This window comes from Fukomys damarensis, unplaced genomic scaffold (assembly GCF_012274545.1).
Source record: "Fukomys damarensis isolate Sample0158 unplaced genomic scaffold, DMR_v1.0_HiC HiC_scaffold_17, whole genome shotgun sequence".
Lineage (NCBI taxonomy): Eukaryota > Metazoa > Chordata > Mammalia > Rodentia > Bathyergidae > Fukomys > Fukomys damarensis.
The window spans coordinates 48708661-48731903 of record NW_022900929.1 but is presented as its reverse complement, the minus strand read 5'-3'; the positions used below and the strand labels follow the sequence as shown (position 1 = coordinate 48731903).

General features: G+C 36.8%; 1 long non-coding RNA gene across 2 annotated transcripts in view; it reads right to left on the bottom strand.

Moving 5' to 3' along the window:
• The window catches only part of LOC104864170, a 164280-nt gene extending 141043 nt beyond the window's left edge, over positions 1-23237 (bottom strand). For both annotated transcript variants that reach the window (XR_780776.2, XR_780775.2), the window contains exons 1-2: positions 23122-23237; positions 12957-13027 (exon numbers count right to left, since the gene is read on the bottom strand). This is a non-coding gene — a long non-coding RNA (uncharacterized LOC104864170). The remainder of the gene's footprint in view (positions 1-12956; positions 13028-23121) is intronic.
• Between the last annotated feature and the right edge of the window lie 6 nt (positions 23238-23243).

Genomic DNA, 23243 nt, shown 5'->3' with positions numbered 1-23243 from the left:
ATATATATATATATATATATAAGTTTCTGATAACTGAACTCATATTTACTAATTATTAACTAAATATTAACAAATTATGGGAGTTTGATGTATAAAACCCAAATGCAAATATATTAATGTGCTTTATGAAAAAATATATATCATAAGGACCAATTTTCTAAAGTTGGCATAATTGTGCGTTCCCTCTTCTTGGTCAGACCTACTTAGAATGTCAGTTGTAATCAGATAACTTTACAGATAAGAGAATTAGAACAACAGGTGATGTTCACAAAACTGATAAGTTTGTTATGTCAATATCGTAAATCTTGGGAATGGCAGCTTCAAGCTATCCTAAACTTATGATCTTGACATATTGCACACAAGGCCATGTACCTAGTTGTAGGAAAAGTATTCATGAATGTCTCCCATATGGCAAGCACTGAGAAGAGTAAACACAAGCACACACAGAGCTCACTCTCTGGGTCTTGCCAAAGCCCCCTCTCTGTTCTGTGCCGCTTGTTTGTTGAGGGATCTGTGCTGGTCTTCATCCACCATCGCTAACTTCATTTAGTTTGACATTTTTCTTTCAGTAGCCCAGCAGTCCTTTTCTCTCTTGAAAACAACTTAAAATTACTCTTATTCATGCCACATAGTTTATTTTGTTCAATTTGACTATTTTTATGTTAATTCTTATATGTAGAGAAAGCATATTATTCATCCATCCATAATTCGCCTTACTTTTATCTGGTATATCTGCCAACTAAATGATATCACAAGGGATAATAAGAGAAATAAATGACATATAAAAGACAGAGAAAGTAACCACATGAAAACAGAAGGACCTTTCTTAGCTTAACATTAGTGTTATAAAATTATCATTTCTGAGTCTAAAGAAGTAAATACACACTTTTCTATTACTTCTAATTGATTGCTTATCTTGTCTTTAAGTAATACATTTTTAAAGACAAATAATTTGTGTCCTCAGCTACTTTCTTTACTGCTGTTATATTAGAAGCCTTATTTCTGCTTGGTAAATTTTTAACACCTTCATCTGCCTAGGAAAAGCCCTGGAATGAAGTACACAGTGCTGGCCTGTTCTGGAATACCACTCTTCTTGGTTGGTGGCCTTATCTAACCATCCCTTTCAAGCTTTTTCTGCAAGCTACTCTCTTTCTTATCTGCTAAATATTAATGGCTTGTAATTCTCTCTCTGGTTCTTATCTCCTCTTGTTCCATGGCTTTACTCACATGATAAATATACCTTCATGGTTTCTTCCGTATGTTAGTCTGGGTTCTCTGAGAAGTAGATGCCATGGCAGATTAAATGTTTTAAAATGTATTTAGAGAAATCCCCATGAGGGAAATGGGAGGCAAGCCTTTTTTAAGAAGGTCATCAGAGAGTTCATATCAAAGTTCTTCATCACAGGGATATGCCATCTCAATGAAATGGTCCTTCCCTAGCGTCCCTTCTACACTGAGGCACTGTCTGGGAGTCACCTCAGAGCAATCAAGGGGAGAACTGCAAAGTGGAGCAGACAAGGCGCTCAGTCACATACCTGTTCTCCCCACAGCCAGGAAAGTGAAAGAATCCTTCACATGGCTGCCATCCAATTGCTGCCTGACAATTCCCGGATGCTGGCTGACAGCCCTAACTTCTGTTCTGAGAATTAGAATCATAATTTTTTTTGTAATTACCACTAATTATCCTCAACAGATATTATATATGCACCTCATTAATGTGTACAATCAATCTTTATTCAGTCCATAATATAAGCCAGATATTGTGCTATTCAGAAGAAGGGCACAGACTGTACAAGGATATACACATATAGTAAGTAATTATATGTTCTTTCAACAAGTATTTGTTGTATATCTATCATATCCCAGGCGCTGGTGCAAGTTCTAGAGATATGACAAAATAAAACATGATAATTTGCTCTAGCTGGATAACTATTTTCAGGTGTAAAAGTCAAATGAATAATCATAAAATTATAATGCAACATAGTAAGATAGAAAAGATACAATCCACTCTTTAAGGTATAAGTAGATGTCCAAGTAAATAAGGAGAAGACAAATGTTCTCTAGGTCCTCAGACATCATAATGCCTTGGAGGCAATAGTACAATGAGTGAGGAAATACATGGTCTGAGCTGTAGCAATGGACTATTTCAGTAATTTAATGAGAAATCATAAATTCTGGAGTTGATTATTTGCCAATGAATGAAAGAAGGAAGGAGGCATGGGAAAGATAAGAGGTACTACTGTAAGGATTTGGTGACAGATTGGATTTGGGATGTCAGAAAAGAAGAATCATTTAAATCTCAACATGTCTAATGCCTATTTCGTTGCCTGCAGTGTACATCCCCCTGATACCACTGTTTATAAAGTTGCTATAATTGGAAACCTAAATGAGACCTTAACTCACACCTTGGAACGTGTGCATGCAATAAATGCACATTGAGTAAACTAGTAACTATGAGTCAAAATCAAAAACTGCCATAATTGTCTGTACCACAAGGGTTCTCAGCTGAAACCACAAAACCTATTCTGGCTAAACAAAAGGATTTATTAAAGGGCATTGGGAAGCTGGCATAAAAAAATGAAAGATCTGGAGAAACAGACTGGAGGTTAGAGTGTCAGGAACAATGCTCAAAACCAAGCCACAAAACTGATGGGGAAACACCTGCCAACATTTGTATTGCTAAGAATTAAACACTGGGAACTTGACTGAAATGAATTCGCAGTACCACCATCACCTCAGCAGAGGCCTTTGCCCTTGGAACTACAGCATGGCTGCCACTGTCAAAACTGGATCCTGCTGCCGCCACCCACCATTCCAACAACCAGCAACCCACATGGAGCCTATTTCCCTAAGCTGCTCATTTCTGCTACCAAGTCTTATATGGAGGCATCTAATTTGGTGGAGTCTGGGCCACTTCCCTAAGTCTCAGCTGCAAGAGAGATTGAGAAATCTGAGTTTTATCTTCAAAGTGGAACTTCTACGGCAGAAAGGTAGGGGTATCAATGGGAAATGACCCAAATATGGGAAGAATTCAAGCCTTGATAGTCAACCACACAGATAATGCCCATAAATTTACTCATCTTGTGATTTTAGTCAACAGTTTAAATGCCAGTTTTGAAAAATATACCAAGATGATAGTTCAAAGTTTAAAAAGGCACTCCTTGTCTCAAAGCACACATTTCAGAAGCTAAGCCACCTTTTAAAAAGTGTGAGACTCTTTCCTGCTGTAAACATGGGCATTCTCACAAATTTTGATTCCAACTAATACATGACATTGTTTTAAATGAACGGTTAGGATTCTATTCCACAAAACACATTTTCTTTTTCCAAGCTTACCAAATTGGCTGACAATTTCTTACATTTAGTGGGTTCCATTATTTATCTTGGATTGAATAATAGTGTGTTTTCTTCTTGTTCCTTCAAACTGAACAGTTTGGGAGTGTTGTGTATCATTCTGTCACCTACTATTGCTAGTTTTTGAATAAAATTTGCTCAAATGTTTTATAGTCTAATCCAGTGCTTCCAGAAGCACTTTGCTGTGATGACAGGAATGTTTTGTATTTGCAATGTCTAGTCAAAAGACACTTGGTAAGCTATGAAGGGAAGATATGAAGCTCTTAAAATGTGGCTAATGCCACCATGGGCCTGAATTCTTAACTTTATTTAATTTTGCTTATCTAAATTGAAACAGTCACATATGGCTAGTGGCTAGTAAATTAGCCAGTACAATCTAGGCTTCAAGATTAAAATTATCCCAAACTAGAGTATTACTATCCTTAATTTGGGGATGGTTTTTTAGTGTTCATTTTCTTTCGTGTTCACTGACAGTCCCTGACAAAAACTTTCATGATTGACAATTTTATTGAAAGCAGGTAGAACTAGACAAACTCCAGCAATATAAAATCCAGTTGAATCTAGAAAACTGACTAGAAGTCTCCTTGACGAAGCCTGATCTTCATTAGGAAAAGGACTCGGTGATTAACAGGCGAAGTGTGAATAGACAAGAAAACTTGGGAAAGAGTCTGTATATAACCATTTTAACAATAGGAAGGTAGATATATGTCTTTAAAATTTAGTTGCGAGAGAATGGTTGCAATACTATTAATTCAAAAATGTACATATCAAAATTGTAGGATTAATTGCAGGACCTTAAATGAAAATAAATGCATAACGATGATACTAACCTAAACACGGTTTATATTTGTAAAAATGACAACAGTGATTGAAAAAACACATCAAAGCAAGTCAACACTGACAGTGCATCCACGGAACAACTGTCTCTTGCAATATGCTCAGTAGGATTCTGCCACTTCACTGAACAATATATGGCAGCTGACTCATTAGTAGAACACAGATTCAATTGTAGTTTATAAATACAAAAAAGCAGGAAGAAAATGTTCAAATGGAAAGTGGAACAAAACATGGGGGAAGGGAAAAAAGCATTAGGATGTATTATGTATGTGTACATATTATATGTACATATTTTAGGTCTCCTTCCTCTCCTCCATTCCCCTTCCCTTCATCTCTTAGCAATAACCACATTGTATTTAAAAACCAAATTTCTACAATATCAATTCACAGAATCACAGTATTGCTGCTGAGTAAAAACATATTCTAAAGGACTGTAATACCATATAGGGCAATTTTGTGTATGTTTTCAATGAAATAACTTCTCATTGTCATGGACTTTTAGAAGTTAATGATATTATTTCTTCACAACACTTAATTTAACTTCAAAGTATATGAATTTAATCTTCTTGAAAGAAGTACATAATTAGTGTTCTCTTACTTTTATCAGAATTGATTGAGGCTGGTTCTTGAGCAAGGGGGAAAATGAGGATGTGGGCAGAAAAAGAATGATTGAGAGTTCGATTTTAAATTTTCCTGATGTGATTAGGAAACATTAGAAGAAAATGAGAGTCAAGAGAGTGACAATATTGTGAAACAAAAAAGCATTCCCATAGTAACGGCCAAAACAAGGGATGTGGAAGAGACAAGGAGGTGGCATGTGCTTATTCACACCTCTTGCTTCGCTGTGGTTCTCCAGGTCCCACTGCTTCTGCACATGCGATGTGTTTCATGTGCTCAGATGATGCAGTGCTGTCTCACCTCAATGACACCACAAGCTCAATTAGTCCAGGGCAGTTTATTGATGGGTGGCAGTGAAGGAAATGAATGGGCAGCGAGTGCCTGTGACGGATACATGTTGGCTGTCTCTGACACCAGAGAAGCCTCAAGTTACCCGAGAGCAGTGAATGACCAATGCTCAAATTATGAGTCCAGGGTTCCTAATTCAGGAAGCACTTAAAATGTGGCATTGTTATTTTTGGCAATGAATTCAATGGGTAATTTCTATTGAAAGAAATATTTAACTAACCATCTTTTGAAATCTCCAGTCTTCTCTAGCTCCAAAGAAGAACACCACGCTTCAAATAATTTTCAGAGACCAAATCATTCTCCTCATCTTTAAGAAAAATAAAGTATATTTGACTTATTTTTCTGTGTCAGTTTCCCCAGATTGCTGGATTTAGAAATATGTTGGCTATTTTCTTCTTTTTTAATGGACCTGTAAATTTATTGTAATTTAACTTCTTGGTCCATATCCTAGCTAACTATAAAATGAGGCATAAATGGATATATTCATTATCCTTTTTCTTCTTGAATCTCTTCTGCCACTTAAATCCTCTTTCTTTAAATTTTTTACCTGTTCTGTTTCTGTCTTCCTTTTTCTGACTTTATAATCAACAAACTTATAAATTTAAATATGTCTCAGCATTCTTCTTTCAGGTCTATCTTGTCCCTTACACTCTCCATGGGATGTCATCCACAGAGGATATTGAATAATTTCCCTATTGTGTATCTCTATATATCTCCATTTATATCTCTTAACCCCTAAAATCCCAGGGCTTTGATCAATGCCTTATAGTAAATCATCTTGCTAAGTCCACTAGATTCTATCCCTCGATGAATTTCCCACTTTGGCAATTGGGGGTAAAAATCAGTATTTCAATCCAGACTGATCAATAGCAGCCTGAATACTCTGCCTGCCTCCAGTTTCCTCTGTACAGTTCTTTTGCTCAAGAAGAATGGTATGCCACTCAAGAGAATGGCATGCTATTCTCCCCACAATATGATCAGAGCTAAACACTGTAACAGGGCAATTTAAAATACTAGTTAAGTGCATATAGACTCTGAAGTCTAACTTCCTGGATTTGAATTCTGCTTAGCTGATTAGTACCTGAGATGAGGAGAATTCTAACACAGCCATAAGAATCATAGCTTCTGGTGCACACACACCTCCTTCCATTTATTCAAGGTACTGCTGTGAAGGGATTATAGATACAATTAAAGTCCCAAAGCAGTCAACCTTAAAATAAGGAGATTATCCAGATAGGTCCCATGTAGTCACAGGAGCCCTTTAAAGGCTGAGATTCTTTTCTAGCCAGTAGTAGAGGGGAAAATCAGAAATTAAAAGCACAAAAGGCATTCAATATGCTTTGCTGCCTTGAAGATGGAAAGGGCAAGAAGTGCAAATCGGAGTTGGAGCTCAGAGTGGGCCAAAGGTGACAACCAGCAAGAAAATAGGTACCTCAGACTCAAGGCTACAGAAAACTGAATTCCTTCCCACATTAAGAAAGGGTGTGGAAGCTGAGTTTTCCTACAGCCTCCAGGTGAGAACTCAGTCTGGCTGACACTGGTTTCACGCTTGTGACACCCTGAGATCTTAGCCATGTAGGGCTGGACTTCTGACCCACAAATTGTGAGCTAATAAATATGTTCTGTTTTAAGCTGCTAAATGTGTTACACAGAAGTAGAAGACCAACAAAGTCTTCATAACATGACAGCTGAATTTCCCAAGAATAAGAAAATGAAAACACAGCAAGCAGATATCGATAACGCTATTTGTAGAAATACAATGTCACAGACTATGTGTTAGAAGTCCCCAAGTCACTAAGCACAGACAACACTCAAGGGAAAAGCAAAACTAGGCTCCAACTCTTAAAGGCAGGAATATCTTGTACTTTGTGAACAGTTGGTACATGCCTGCAGTCCCAGCACTGGGAGACTGTGGCAGGAGGATCACAAGTTCAAGTCTAGCCTGGGTATCTTAGGGAAACCCAGTCTAAAAAAAAAAAAGAACTGGGTGCATGTATATGACATATCTTAATTCCCTTTTTTTCTTTTTTGTATTGAGCACATGCACTGATAAAACTTTTATTTAAAAAAGAAAAGATTTAGAAAGAAAAAAAATATGAAGGTCCTGGGCTCATTTCCTAATACACACACACACACACACAAAATCCCTAATAACATTAATTTGTAGATGTATTTTAAAATCACCATAATAAGAATGTTTTCCTAGTTTCACTATTGTTAGGTAATAGCTTATTTAATCTAAATGAGAATGAGAACCCTCTGAAATAGGCAATACTTTTATACACATTCTATAGATGAAGAAACTGAAGCTCCGGGGAGGTAATTTGCCTAACCTCATGTGAAGCAGCTGGCTTTGTTAAATGCCAGACCTAAAATTTTAACCCCAATGCCTGAGCTTCCAGCTACTTGTTGATTTTTATAATGTGCCTAAAATATGCTTCATAAAAAAATTTGTGAGCAAACTAATACAATACTAACCAATGGAAATGAAAATATAATTGAGTGAATTTATAATTAGTTCAATGACCATTTCCAAAGACAACTGAATAATGAATAATTCAAAGTCTAACTGGAAGGAAAATTATAGTGGTTTGTTTAATATTCAGTCATCTACAATTTAGTCTAAAATAGTCTATTTAGTGTTTAGAATATCAACATCAATGGTGTGCTTGCCAAATTAATGAATGTCAAGAAAGTAGTAGAGCAGCTGATATAATATGACAGACTCGAGATCCTAACGGGTCTCAAAATATACGATTATAAGGCAAATCTGACACAATGACATTTTTAAAAGATGCATTCAAAAGTTGAGTACTTGAATGGAAAAGAAGTGACTTAATATTTCCACTTACTGAAAACAATTTTATGCAGGTGTTAGCTGACCCCAAACTTCACATTTGTCAATTGAGAGCTGTGTCTGCCACAACCATGAATAGAACCTTTCACTGTATTACAAACAGAGGGGCACCACTCAGACCAGACCTAGAGATCCAAATCTATTACTGGGTGGTGTGTTGAAATGAGGATGTAGGAACTTACAGAGTTCAGGTGAACTAGAATTGTAGGAGTCTTACAAAGCCTGTCAAGAAAAACAAAGAATCCAAGAATGTCTAACTTGAAAGAAGAGATAAAAGAGGAGGCTATATTTCTTAAATACTAGAAGAGCTGATATGGAAAAAATGTTTCATTTAATTCTGTGTAGTTTCCAAAAGCAGAATTAAAATAAATGACTAGAAATTGTAGGGTGGCAGATTTTAGATCAATATAAGAACTCCTACAGTTTCAGTTTTCTCATGGCGATCCAGGCTGCTTTAGAAAATGGTGAATTCTAGATCACCAGAGAAATTCCAAAAGCAGCTGCATGACCATTCATCAGACACTGTAGAGAAGACTCATTTGGGGTAAATTACTTCTAAATCACCTTCAAACTCTGTCTTCGGTTTATCCTACAACTCACTGATATCTCTTCAACCTTTATTCCCACTGTTTGGTCTATTAAACTATGCCCATCAGCAAGACATAAATATTCTGTGTTACCTGTAACTACCTTTCACTTCTTTTTTCTGTACTTTTTCCTCATCTTTTCACCAGCCTGATTTTTGCCATTTTATGAGACTGGCAAAAATTACAGCCTTCCTCATTGAGACTTTCACCAATAATTAACCTAATTATACTCTTTACTCTCTTTAACATTATGTTCAGGTCTCTAGTATAACTTTTATAACATTCCATCCTGTGTTATGTATTTTTTATAGCTGTCTTTATACCAAGTAAATTGAAAGCTACTTGAAGGCAAGGGCCACAGATTTCGTATTTTAGCTTTCTTGTGCAGTTTTAGATATAATGATTGCCTATGACTGCCCTAATAATATGTGCTTCTTAAATTGCATTTGACACAGTTGCTGCATAAAATCAATAGTGAGATTGGATGAACTTCTGAAGTGGAATATTTGTGCCTCCCTTTTGCTGACCGTACTACTTTCTATCATTTTGCTTGATTTTTATTGCAGTGAAGTGCACAACAATTACCATTTTAAAGTATATAATATAATGGTATTTAGTACACACATAACATTGTGCAACCATCACCATTATGTAGTTCTAGAACTTCTTCATCATCCAAAAAGAAGCCACTAGCCATTCAACAGCCACCCCTGGATCCCTGTAACTCTACCCTGGCAAGCAGTCACCTGATTTCTGTCTCTGCGCTGTTTTATTTGCAGCACTGACACAAAAGTCTTGTACCAAGTGGTTATTCAGTAAATATTTGTTGAACCAAATTTAAGTGGAAAGGCACCATCCAAAAATCCACATGATGAAAGAAAAATAAAGACCGAGAGACCAATTGTTTAAACTAAGTATAAATTGTTTAACAAGGGCATTGTTTCTGAGTTTAACACTGCATAAAAAGTGTGTATTTGCAGCACTTTGAAGCATAGTTCTATATAAATCGTTTTCAAAAAATCCATAGCCATAAAAGCAAATAAGAAATTAGCTATGCAAAAGTATGTTGAAAGAAAACCTTTTTAACTCTAATTTTGCAATTAGAACTTCTAATTTCCCTTAAAATATGCATAGATGCTTAAGATAATAAAAGACTTAGGAAAGGCTGTTAAAGTTTAAGTTTTCCATATATTCTTCATTACAATAGCTTATTTCATAATATTCAAAGTACTATTTTTTTCTGATTTTGATAAAACTGAAGTCATTCAGTAAAGGAAGATTTCTTTTTTGACTTTTGTTTTTTGAGATTTCTAGAAGTTGGAGAATGAACAGAGGTAAACTTCCAAGCCAATTGTTACTTCCAAACAATAATTTCATTTAAAATTCTAGCACTGGTTTGTAATTTCATGTATTGGTGATTGCAAAAGACTGAGTGTGACACATGGAAATAATCCTTTATGTTTTCTTTTCCTCCATGGTAGCATCAGTATCCTCATAGTTTTATATTTTTGCTATTGTTGTTAGAGGACCTACTGCTTAGCAGCTCGGTTTTTATACTTAAGAAATTAATCCAATAGGTCACATAACTTAGAGGAACTGAAAATTTTTGTTCAGTACTAAAAGCTCCCTGACTAAAGAGTTTACCAAAGTATAAAGATAATTTAAGTTAATTAAATTCAGTGACATTAAGCTAACCATAAAACACCCAATGTGTACAAAATGACTAATTTCAAAGAATCCCTGTTTAGTATCATGAAATTGTAAAGGGTTATGATTTAGTTAGATATTATTCCAAACAATCTTTAGACCAAAGTTAAGAGGATTTTTTTCCTCAGAAAAAGACAGCTTTTCTGTCATGACTACTTTTACTTACTCCTTTTCATTCAAGATATTTCTTAAGGCATAGTTTTGTTTCTTTGTATATCACAAGGAAAGGAGAATGAGAAAATTTCTCAAATTGTTATAAGCGGAAATAGATTAGCTATTTGATATACAGAAGGGAACAGATAAGGGGAAATTTTTCCAAAAAGCAATACTGAGCATTGATTGGAAGGTATGGTCAAAGTCACATTGATAGAGGGGATATATGTACTCTGCCTCTCTTGGGCTTACTTGACCAGGTTTTATAGTGTGCATGCCTTTCCAATTAGCAATGTGACGTATAGGAACTTATGCTAAGGAAGTAATTGGAAAAGTGACAAAAATGTATGAACAACAATGTTCATTCAAATTGCACTTATAATGGAAAAATAAACCTGGAAACAACCTAAATATCCAAGATAAACATATGAACTATGAAGCAGCCGTTGAAAATAGTTCTTCAGCTCCATATTATTGTCATGGACAGAGGTTGCACCATAATGTTTAGTGATAGAAGCAGTTTCCAGAGAAGTGTGCACAGTATACATATTATATAAATTATATATTATGTGGTTTTGTAAAGATAGATAAATAAAAATGACATTTTAAACAAAGATTATCTCTAGGTGGTATTTAGGGAGTTGTTACTGTTTTTGCTGTTAGCTTATCTGCATTCTCTATTTTTTGCTATAATGATTATGGATTTCTTATGTAATTTGAATATTAAAAAAATTTAGTTGTTTCCAATTCTAAATTCTTGTGAAGATCACCTAAATCCTACCTCATTGTTTCCAGATGATTATAGAAACTGCAAAAAAATAAATAAATAAAAAGGATAGATAATGGGCAGAATAAATGGAGAACTGTTTCTAAATCATGACATATTACAGCCCTGCTACTAACAAACTCTACTTTAAAAACATTTTGTTAGGGAAACTCTCCCCAAAATATATGCAAATGAAATGATCTCATTAATTTTGATTGACTTTATTTTTAAATTCAAGGTATTTTATGTACACTTATTTTGTAAGAGATATACACTGAGCCCATATCTTAGTCTGTTTGGGCTTCTATAACAAGACTAGCATAAATGAGATGGCTTGTAAACAGAAATATATTCAAAGTGCTGGAGATTGGGAAGTCCAAGGTCGAAGTGTACATAGATCCAGTGTCTTATGAGAGCCCATTCCTCATTCGTAGTTAGGACCTTCTCTCTGCTTTCTCATGTGGAATGAGCTTTCTTGGGCATACTTGATAAAGGGCACTAACATATTCATGATGGGTCTATGCTCAAGACCTAAATACCTCCCCAAAGACCCCTCTTTGTAACACTATCACCCGAGAGGTCAAGATTTCGACATGTAAATTTTGAAGGAACAAAACCTTCAGATTATAACAACTCATTTCATTTTAAACTAAATGATAACACTAAGTGGTCTTGATGTCACCCCCTTCATGGATTAGACTGGAAAACTAGTGGATAAAAAAAACACACATTAAATGCTTATGGATCCACAGATGATTATGGTTTGGCTGCTGGTCTGGGTGGTTGGCTGGGAAGTTATGCTTCAGGATGCAGGATGGCCGGACTCAGATCTGTGCTATTTGTTTTTGTCCTGGGGTATGGTATGAGGCAGGAGTAACTACCTAGAACAATCTTTTTTCATGGGAGATGCTTATGTAAAACTTCGAGCCAAATTACACAAGCACATTTGCAGACTCTTTATTTCCAATGGCCACACCAACTCATGTGGCCAAATCTAAAGTCAGTGGGTCAGGGAAATATACACTGGTCCACAAGGAAAGGAAAATGATTGAATGTCAGCTAAATAATACTCATTATTGCAAGAAATGAATCAGTGACTGAGAAGTAACTTATAAAAGATAACATAGGTTAATGTGTAAAAGACTTTAATTTTGGGTGGAGAGAAAACATTACGTCAGTTCTCAAATGAGCATTTCCATATTCCATTTTCACTTTCATTTTCAACCTACCTCCTTTTTCTTTCCAATCTCACTAAATCTTCAAGTAAACCATTTACCCTTATGGGAGCCCAGTGTTTCACTTCAGTGATATGCTTTCTTTGTGAAGCAAGATAGCTGTTATGGACTGAATAGGCCTCCCCCAGGTTTCATATGTAAAAATCCTAGCCCACAATATGAAGGTGTTTGGAGATGGAATCTTTGGATGGTGATTAGGTGGTTAGAGTGGAGCCTTCATGAATAGGATCCCAGAGAATCTTCTCCCTCTTTTTTCCCCCTTTGGCATGTGCTGATACAATGAAAAGATGCCAGTGCGCAACCCACAGGAAAGCACTCACATCCCAGGCATTCAGCCTCCAGAACTATGAGAAATACACTTGTGCTTTGTTACAGCAGCCTGAACTAAATACAGTACCTCTTTGTGGCATGAAAAATAAACCATTAAACAACTTTACAACAGCTCTACCTCCAAGAACAAACAAAACCAGTTGAAAAGTTCTCCAAAAACATACCTGGATTATAAGGGAGCATATGTCACCGAGAAGCATTTTTCCTTGATGACCTTGGAAGGCTCCTCCAGTAGCTGAAAAGAAATGCACAACTTAAATCTTTAGTTCTAGAAAAAAATTAAAATAAAAACTGCCACTGAAAAATGTGCTCATCTCCGCCTCATACCTCTTCTTCCTGACACCATGGCACCTGCAGGGTAAAACCTCTAAACTCATCCCTGCTTAATCTCTTCTGTCTAGTTGCCATAGTTCTCCAATATTACCATTTACTACCTTTACCCTCCTGCTATGTAAGTTCTTTTAGATCATACAGAAAGGGGAAAAGATAGCATATTTTTTGAGACTCAACACAGATAATAGGAGGCAGAAAAGAAAGAAGACAAGTGAGTGATGGAGAGATATAGTCTGTCTCATGAGACATTCATCATGGCAGTGACTGGACTACTTCTGCTAAATGCAATGGCTGTGGAGGGTTACATAAGGCCATCTACATAAACTCAAATATTTGCCAGAAAGAATGTGTACTTGAGGATAGAGTAACATATGACAATGTAATCAAAGCCAAGGTGCAGAGTTAGGGGAAATCAGTGGAGCCCTGCTGGTTTTGTGGAGGCCGTCCTTTTGGAAGCTCCTTTTTCATTGTCTCTATTTGTGAGTACCAGGTTAGTCATTATGAAGAAAATGAATAGCCAAGGTATTTAAGCGATGCTGGGGGCACGGGTTTAGAAGGTTTACCCCTCTCACCCATCAAACCCCCAATCCAGGAAGACAACAGTTTGTCTTTCTGTCCAAATTATCTCACTTCCTTTCTTCAGTGCTCAAATAACAGAATGTTAAAAAAAAATCTTGCTCTGATTCTTTGAATGATCTTTGCCTAATGCATAGCTGTCAAACCCAAACCAGAATTCACCTGAATAAGGCAGGTCACTGTATTTTAAGGGAAGGAGTACCTCGGGCAAAATTCTGTAAACAAAGGAAGAAACAGACATCTTTCTGATGGATCATTCCAATTTTCTTATACAGTAAATGGAAAATTGTGATTCTATATGATTCCTACTGCAACAGTGAGAATTTTGTGCTTCTAAAAGTTGTGCTATTAGGCTACATGGCTGGTTGTGTTTAAAAATTCTGATATAATCCTAGACTCAGATAAGGCAAATAACTGTTTAATATATGGGAAGACAACAAATAGATAAGGTAAAATAATTAATTCAAAGAATTTGGAGATTGTTAGATAATATTGATTGGAGGCTATTGATTAGATTGAGCTTCTGTTCTAGGCCCTCAACTGGCCAAACCAAATGGAGTCACTCAAGAAAGTTCCACATCTCCAAACAGAAACTAAAGTGTTTATCTATCTTCCTGAGAAATTAGGAAAGAAATGATAGTCAAATCTTCAAACAAGCCAGTCATGTTAAGGAAGTGTCCTTTGCTTGAACCCCTATAAGGAAAGTAACCAAAGCTACCTGATGTTAACTAATCTGATTTTTCTATTATGCTAGTTCTTCATTTTGGCTTGGGTGTTTTATAAAAACCAACTTTGCTGGCATGACCAATGGAGTGCCTTTTCTACCCTGACCAAATTATGAATCATTAATGAAAGCCAATTGGTGCTTTAAGTAAACTTGGAGAAAATTTGTTTTCAAATAAGATCAAGACTACATAAATGTATCACAAGTATTAGGGTATTATTCTGCTGAAATTAAGCAATCAAAAATCATATTTAATGATTAGGTTTTAATTCCTAAATAAATCTAAAACATTATTAAAAAATCTTCTAAAACCACTACTCTAATCAAATGTTGTTTGTTTTTTTTTTTGTCCACAAAAATACACCATCCTACTTCAGTGCTCAGCAGTGTTCAATACAGTAGACTATACCATCTTCCCTATTACTTAAAAAAATTTTTTTGGCTTTATAACATCCTGGAAGTCACCTTTGATAGCTCCAATTCCTCAGCAGGACCTCTTAATTCTGTAATTCCTTGGGGCTGAAAAACAGACTTTTCTCTAATCATTCATCTGATGTTAATATAATTTTCAAACAGATCTATTTTCTGAGTTTCATACATGCATACTAAATTATCTGACTTTTCCACTTGGTTATCTGGCAAGATCTTGACTTCATATCCAAAATGTATTTGAAATTTTTCCCTCCTGAACTCCCAAGTTTACCAAAGTGAAAAACATCATCTCTCCTCAATGGTTTAAGGAAGTAATGTGGAGAGTGTAATTAATATTTTCATCCCTATTCCAGATCCATTACTAAAGTTTGTTTTTCCTACCTTCAAGACATAGCTCAGTCTGCCTACTTTTCCTCACTGATTTATTATCAAATATGGATGAAACCACTTTTTTCTGCCTCTCCTGGACTACAATATCTCCAAAGTGGTTTCCTTCCTACTCCTGATTTATTTCCATCCATCTGACCACAAAGCCCAAGAGTGGTCTTCAAAGGTAGATAAGTCCCTGTGACTCCTCTGCTCATAAAGTTTAAATTGCACCACACAGGGTTACAAAGATAAACCCAGGAGACAGCACATGATCTGGTCCTTCAGCTTTTTCCACTCTCCACTCGTTATGTCCTGTCACTCTTAGTTCTTCTTTTACTTCTGTGATGGCCTCAAATCTTTTCCCACTTTTGTGTTTCTGTTCCTCTTGTTTCTTCCTAAAACATTCTTTTCTAAGTATTTATTTAACTACTTATTTCATTTCCTCTGAAAATTCTCCTTGATTCAGTCCCCCTATTATATATTAATATCCTTACTTCATAGCATGAATCACATTTTGTAATTGTATGACTTGTTTAGTATTTTTATCTCCCACCAGACTATGAGGCTCATAGCTGAGGAATCATATTCATCTATTTCACTTCTGTATCCTAAGGGTCTAGCACAGTGCGCCTGGACTAAACTTTTAAAAGATATGTTCAGCTGCACATGGTAAAATGCTTATCTATGATTAAATGTGATTAGTTGCAATAATATCACAACTTCATGTACTGATATTTTAAACTGAGCTGGTTTCATAAAGACTCACATTAGTTATCCCAATTATTGTTCATAAAATATATATAACATTCCACCAAATAAATAAAAGTGCATTTAAATCCTCATTTTCTGAGAAGCATTATCCAATTTTGCAATTATAATTAGTGTTGCTATAATAAAGATGTCTCCTTAAGAGAAATTCACAGAGGTATGAATCACAGGATTATAAGATCTGAATATTTCCATCCATAGGGCCATTCACTTTTCTTTAAAAGTATTATAACAAATTAGAGTACCCCAAAAATGACTAATCTTGGATAAACTGGTAATATATTTTGGGTTTTCAAATTTTATTTATTTTTGATTCACAGTCTTACCATTTTACCTAGGCTGATTTTGAGCTCCTGGATGCAAGCAATCCTCCTGCCTCAGTCTTCCAAATATTTGAGACTATAGGTGTATATATCACCATGCTTGGCTTGGCACTTTTTAAGTGCTTTGCTTTTTGTCTACTATATGTAAACTCCAGATTCTGCCTCAAAGCCTCTCCATGGGACCATATTCTCACTATGAGTTGCAAAAATATTGACACTACTGAAGTCTGCTTTCTTTCTTTGGGGGTGGGTACCAGGGATCAGACTCCGGTCCTTGTGCTTGCAAGGCAGGCAGCGGAACCACTAAGCTAAATTCCTGGCCCTGAAGTCTAATTTCTTATAAGTCCTATGAACATTTTTCATATTTTATGTCTAGTAAAATTATAGTGACACCAGGATGTCTGTCAGGAAAATATATTTATTGTGACTATAACATTATAAATCTGATTTAGAATCAAGTTTTTAATTGATACAGCTATCAACTAAAAGCAATGAAGTGACTTATTTTTTTTTTTTAACACCACTGCTTTTGTTTTTTGTTTGTTTGTTTTCTTTGTTTCCAGTACCAGGGATCAAACTCAGGGCCTTACAATTGCCAGCCAGGCACGATGCCACTGAGCTAAATCCCTGGCCCAACTTGCTCTTTTAACTTGTAACTTGCAGCCAGAAACTTCTTGCCTATACTCCAGGATGCATAACAAATATTTGAATTATAAACCCTACATAGTTTTCATGAAAACTTTTTGTATAAAGATGCTAGATGATAAAATTTTTTCAAAAGTACCTTTTTTATTTAGAAAATAAAATGACTATATTAAATCTTAGGTAAGACTAGACATAGGACAAAGACTGGGCAACAAGATGGTGCTTTCAAAGTCCACAGTGTGTTTAGAGCCAGGGTCAAAGTCTTAGGAAACAGAGATGAGATTCTGCTTTTGGAAAGAGGTCTGCTTTGAGACAAGTCTGGGTAATGAGTGTTGCAATAGGGGTTATTTGAACTTGCTCTGGTTCAGGTAGCTTCTAGAGAGACTGGACAGGGCCATGCCCACATATTAGAGCACTGCTAGGATGGACAGGACTTGGGTCCTGGAAACCTGTATCATTCAGTGTCAAGTCCAGCCCAAGGCTGAACTCAGTTTTTCAGAGCTATTTACTTCACCCCTGGAGTTCTTTCTCCCCCTTCTCCCTTCCTTCCTTTTTTTGCCAATAAATAAACAAGCCCCCTCACACACACACCCCTGTGGTCACCCCTGCCAGACACTCAGAGGATATGAAATTTCCAGCAAGGCTTCAGCAGGATGGATTAGCCCATGTGTGCACACATGTACAGTACAAGGAGACCACAGTAAAAGCAAAAGGAAAGATGCAGGTGAAGGAGCTGGGAGTGAGAGGAGGATGGGACTTGGACATTCAAGGAAGAATGGGCACCCGGGGCAAAAAAAATTTATTTCACTTGTAAAGTGCCTTTTGTTTTTTTCTCAGTCTGTCTTGGCTGACTTGAGTACCCAAGGGTAATGTTTCTTAAACTTTCACGTGTACGTGAATTACCTGGAGATCTAGCTAAAGTGCAGGTTCAGATTCACCAGGTCTTGGGGTGAGGATGGAAGGAGCGTCTGCATTTCTAAACAAGATATGCTCTTTGAGTAGCTATGTTCTAGGCCTTATGTTTCCTGAATGAGGCATAAACACTGGGAAATAATTTGTGGGATCATGTGCAGATCAAGCCTGGAAAACTTCCAGAGAGATCCAGTAGCAGGTGTTTCTCCTACCACCACTTTTTTGGGAGGGCTCAGGTACCATAACAAAGAAGAGGAGAGATGAGAGATGCCATGTGTAATACAGGAGATCTCTATGCCTCAGATTGTGGCTGGATCATATCATTTCTATCATCTCTAAACCAGCAGCACAGAAACTCAGGATGAGATGCTAACTGTGTGATCACTGGCTCACTTGTGTCCTGGAAGAATAAGGAATTCTTTGTTAGCTGAAAGCCTAGCAGCTTTTCTGGATCTTGGTGGAGATGGAGTCACTTGAAGCCAAAAATAGGTCTTTGAAAAATATTGCTGAAATAAAGGAAACAGAAATTAGGATAGTTCCATCTTCCAAACTCTGAACTTACTACAATCCATGTCCGTGTTATTGTAGAAGCCATGCTGCAGCAGATGGGGGTTCAAACATTTTATGTATATTTTGATTTTTCTGCTAGATATAATTCTCTAACACTTTTAATTTAAGCTATGTAAAAAATAAGGATAGTAGAGCTGTACTAAGCTTTTTATGATCAAAATTTAGAACTAGTCACTATTGGAGATTAATTTATGGTATAGATAAAATTTCTTTGTAAATTTTAATAAACACATATGCTAAAATATCTAAATTATTAACCTACCTCTGTGGCCTTTTCTTTGTAAATATAGTAGTAGGCCATCTGGACATGAGAAGGTGAAACTTTTTTTAAGCCTGTTTTTGTAAAAACAGTGATGCTGTCTTGCATTTGTGGGGATAAACTATGATTGCCTATGGTGGATACAGTGCTTCTAGGAAATAGCTTGGATTAGAAAGAAGCTTGCTCCTTCCTTCCATTTTTTGTTTAAAGTTACCAAGTGGGATGAGAGTAAAAATATTTATTCAGCATTTTGCTGTGGTTCAGGTATTGAGTTAACATATTGGTTTGCATATTTTAGAAATAAGAAATCTTATAGTAAAATAAGCTGTATAGTTTGCCTAAGTTCAACTCCTAAAGTAAGGAGTTGAAATAGCTTCAGACCCAGTTATTTCTAATATAAAGTACATACCCTTCCTACCATGGCATACCACTTCTTCACACCAGATTGTTTGAGGTCTCTTGCCAGGGACTGTTTGTTTCTGCATGGCAGCTGTTCTCATTAGACACCGAGTTACACTATGAAGTCTGTGGGGCTGGTGACAGGTTAAACTTTTAAGGCCTTTAAGATTCCTTTCAACCTTTATGTATATCCTCCCAACACAGTTGCCTTCTCCATGCTGCTTTCTTTCTTTGATTCTTTTTTCCCCTACTTCAGAGCTATCCTGCAGACCTCAGTTTAATCATTCTTTTTTTTCAAAAAGTCTTTTTCCTTTGTCTTCTATTTCTGCCCTCTGCTTTAAATAGCACAATGTATCTTCTAGTGTAAAACTTATTGCAGATACTATTGTACATTTATGTATGTGTGTGTTCTAAATGTCAAGTTTCTTATCTCTAAAATGAACAGTCACCTGTTCTAGATGATTCACCCAAATGGTCACAAGTTGTAATTGTCACTTGTCATTGGCTTCTGCTTTTGTGCCAGGCATTGGGTGGGGCAAATTGAAGACCCCCACGACTTGTTCCTAGTACACAAGATTAATATTTAAAAGCATAGAAGAAAAAGAAAGAAAACATCTGCTTGAGAACCAGCAACAGGATACAGTACCATGATCATTCATTGAAAAAAGAAGGTGGATTCCAGTTATAAATCAGTTAGAATATTTAAGTAAATAATAAAATCACAGACCAAGGCTAACTGAGTGGTAAACAAGCATAAGCTCCATAAGCATCAGAATTCTGCAGGTCTCCCAGATCTCATGATATCAGTGTCATTACAAGTAACAAGTTTCATTTTCAATTTATGCTGCTGCATGCATGCAACAACTACGGACCTATCACTAGCCTGGGGATCCTTGTTGCTATTACTAAGAGATTTACTGTGAAAAAGCAAAACAAAGCCCAAAATATTAAAAGAATCCATAAATTTGAATAAAGAAGGTGGGAAGCAATTATAACATATAGAATGATGGATACTTTCTTCTCTTCCTTAATATATTTTTGCTTTCACTTACTAGTAGAATTCATTCTCATGCCTTCCTTTCTTCCTTCTCTTTTTCCCCTTTCTTTTTTTCTTTCTCTTTCTCTTTCTTCCTTCCTTGCTTTCTTCCCCACGCTTGTTCTCTTCTTCATCTCTTTCGCCATGATTTTTCTGTCTTCCTCCTTCTCCTTTTCCTCCTCATCCTTTCCTCCTCCTTCCTTTTCACTCTAGACATGCGAGCCCAGGCCTTCTGTGTGCTAGGCAGATGTTCTACCATTGAGCTGAGCAGGCCTGGGGCACCATAGCTTAAAAAAATACCACAATAAGATGTAAGCAGACAAACATTTTGCTCATGAAAGCACAGAACCCCTCCCTGTATAAATGTTTACATCCTGTTCTTGTTCTTTTCTGGTGACCTTACCATTATTGTGATTTTTTAAAATAATAATTCTTAGGAACTGTGGGAGGCAGAACAGAGACAAAGAAGATTTTGATGATGGGAATTGTTATTTATTCTGTAAATATTTGTAACTACCTGTTATGTGATAGGTCCTGGCTAGGTACTTCCTCTTGCCATAACTTTTGGAAGGCTTCTTGTGTAAACATCCAAGCACTTCTTTTTTCTTTGAGAGTAGAGTTCTGCATGCTTAAAATGCTTCCCACAGATAAACGGTGGCCTGCTCTATGTGAACGTAACTAGTGTTTATCTGCAGGGAGAATCATTCACAATATAGCACTGAGGTGGGTCCCAGGTGTTCAGCTGAGGCAAAAACTGCACAGATGAACTGCCTTGAGTTAGAGGGTACTTTGTATGGATGGCAAACTGGTCTTGACTAAATCTTCAGTATGGAGGAAAGAAAGTTGAAAGGGAAGATTTTTAAAAAGGAAGGTGGTAAGGAAGAAGAGGATTATTGGCAATAGAAACTGGTGTAGTACAGGAATGACTTACTTGACAAAATTGTTGAATTACCCAAAATCTGATTCCCAAGTTTTATAAACAACATCCCAACACAAATAAAGAGCCTGAAAAATTGATTAAGCTTGATACTTAAGACAACTTGTATAAAATCACAGGATATCTTTATTTCAATTCAGATTTGGTAGAGATGACGTAAAAATACTAATGATTCCTATTTCCTTACATTCTTGCTTTAAAAACATTAGACATACACTATTTCTCTAAGTCATCACATAAATATCATGAGAATTCTGAAACTTACAGCTAGAGCCACTTGACCACCTCTAAACCTGGCTAGGAAATGTCTGGGGTTAGGCCAGGATGTGCAGCCCTACCTATTGGTATGAAGCTAGCCTCATACATGTCTCTCCAAAGATAAGTAGTGTACACATGACTTTATCAGGAAAATCCCTTCAATTTTCATAAAATAGTACATGTGCCCTAGGTCTCCCCATTGCTTTTATTTTCCTCCTCCAAATTACCTTCCTAACTCTACTGCATGGCCTACCTTCCCAGAGTCCACTATGGATTATGCCCCTCTCCTGCAACAGCCTCTCTGCTGGCTCTTACACAACCTACAAAATCAGGCACATGCTCATGGACTGGCAGCCAGGTCCTCCATCTCAGCCCATCCACCCTCCAATCCTCTTTCCTTTTCAGTGTACCAATTCTTGCTACTTTTACTCCAACTAAGCAGGGCCACCATAGGGTGAGGAAGGACACAAAATTTAAGGGTTTGCCAAAGAGCTTGGTAATTAAAATTAATATTTTAGTGCAATATTTAAAATTAAAAACTAAAATTAGCTCAAAATACATAATAAATAAAAACCAAAGTTTCAAATAAAGACAGAATCAGTGTTACTGATACTTCCTTTTGCTTCAGACTCTAAAATATCTCTCAGGAGTTCTGTAACTAGTCTTGCAAAGACTTCCACTCAGTTACTTTTACAATGATGTTTCCCCAAAGTTAGTTTTCAGGACCTCTTTCTACATTAGCTGCCTCTCTCTTCTTGAAACGCTCCAGCATCTATCAGTAGTTCACTTCTGCCAGGAAAACCTATTTCCCTTAGTATTTTGAAGACAGTCTGAATCATCTTGGATCCTTTCCAGGGCCTTCCTACAGTACAGTGGGCACTCAGCACCTTTTCACAAAAAGAATGCAGAGTTTATTTACTCCCGTTGGTTGAACAGGGAAGGGACCCAGACGTGTTTTGTTTGGTCCAGAGTGTCTTGCAAAAATTGAATTTGTTATCGAGATTTAATAACCGGGATATTTTACATGAAAAAAAAATCTAAATTTCTGTCATTTCTTGAAAAACAAGAAAATCCAGCAAAATCAGGTCTGAAATCTTGTATAAGGGCAATGGGCATTTAGAGGAGAAAAGCAGCCTTGCTTTTAGAGCTCTCTCAGCCTGCTTGCTTCCTCCTACCCTTTGTGCTCTTTCACCTACCAGGCCAGTTAGCTTGCCACCTTAGGCATGAAGGAAGGAGTGCACCGGATAAAAATCCGTCTGCTGGGTCTACTCTTTTTTAGTTTTTAATTAATTTGATTGGCGCATTTAAGGTATACAATATAATGACATTCATTATTGGAAATTTGCACCTGTACACAATTCACCTTGGTTCTTATTTTTTCCCCCATTCCCCTGCCCTCCCTTCAACCCCTCCACCCCTCCCTAAGTACGAAGACTTTGAGTACACTGAGGCGATACTCTTAAGTGAAATAAATAGGACACACGTGTAAATACTAAATAGTTTCTCTAGTGTGAGAAACTGAAAGTGTAAAACAGTCCAAAAAGGTATAATAGAGAATGTGAATTAAGTAGAAAAAGTGCAAAGGGGAAATGGAAGTGGGAGGGGTATGGGGAAAAGAAAAAGGGGAATGAGACAAAAAAATGGGCCTACTCTTTTTCTCCTGAAGAATAAAATGTTTCCTGGTTGTCCTTTCAAAGACAGTCTTGCGCAGAAACTCACGAAACACGCACTTGTCTAGCCCACAAACTTCCCACAGCCCGTGAAATTCACAGCGCCTTCCACACTGACCCGTTTCTCCCAGGTGCTTTGCTCTGAGGCCTCTCCTCTACACTGGCTCTTCCCTTCCTCCCGCGCTCCCTGCGCGGGGGCGCCTGGGGTGCCGGGTCGCCGCTCTTTGCCCCAGGCGGAGG